The following is a 1,168-nucleotide window of genomic DNA, read 5'->3' as shown; positions in this document are numbered from 1 at the left end:
AACATGAATAAGAATAGAGAAGAAATTGTTTTCCTTACTATAAAATTTCGGATCAAAGGGCACAAGTAAGATCTCCTTCTTACTTGTTCTTGAGCTTTCCTTATATGGATGAACAAATATTCAAGCTTAGAATCCCTCCCGAAGATGAATACCCAAGATAACCTCTTAAAAAACTAATATTATTTCATCTAGAACAATATTAATCTTACTAAAAATTGACCCAAAATATTGTTTTTGCTCTCTTGTTTTTCGGCCAAGAGAAGGAAAGAATGATGGAGTATTTTCTATCTCTAAGTTCTAGTAATCTTAGAGAATGGAATAATATTACACTAGAAAAATATGTAGTGTAAAAGTAGAATGATTATGGAAGAAAAACTCTTGTTTTTCTAGGTGGAAACCGAGTGGAGGTAGAAAAGGAGCCAATGCATGGCCAAGATGCTCTTCACAAAAGCAATTAGGCATGCATAGCTAGAAGTAGTGTAATCATTTTGCATTTCACTTAATTATTTAACACAATTTAAACATATACTCCCTCCATTTTTTCGACACTTATAAAATGTGAGGTCCATTTTATATTTTGTCATTTGTCAATTGTCACATGTCACTAGACATGTGTAATTGTAATGTATTTTTAACATATTAAAAATCAACGTATTAATAAAAATACGTCATGTACAAAATCGACTTAGTAATTCATAATTACTTGTATCAAAACGGTTTACCAATTATAAATCACAACACCATGTATTTATAATAAATTATTCATTCAGTTTTAATTGTTTCATAAATAAAAATTTTATCTAAGTAATAAAACAATTTGATTACTTAGACCGTATCTTATTTAATTGAATTACAATAAGATACGTCAATAATACTCACAAAATCGTCCGTCAATTTTAAGCAATTTAATTAACCCGTATCAGCATACGATTAATTAAATAATCAATTAAGAGTGTTACCCTTTAGGTATGACCTAAGGGGATCAATCGATCCCACCGCACGCAGACGATGTAATGTCAAACTCTAGTCGACCAATCATTACCGATATGTGTGGACCAGTTGACTGTAAAATATTACATCCCACATGTATTCTTAAAATGAGATTTAAACATGTGATCATCATGATCGACAGTTGTGATCGCATTATTGTCGGAGGACACATGTTCCT

The sequence above is a fragment of the Silene latifolia genome, chromosome Y, assembly GCF_048544455.1.
Source record: "Silene latifolia isolate original U9 population chromosome Y, ASM4854445v1, whole genome shotgun sequence".
NCBI lineage: Eukaryota > Viridiplantae > Streptophyta > Magnoliopsida > Caryophyllales > Caryophyllaceae > Silene > Silene latifolia.
This window is presented reverse-complemented; position numbering follows the sequence as displayed.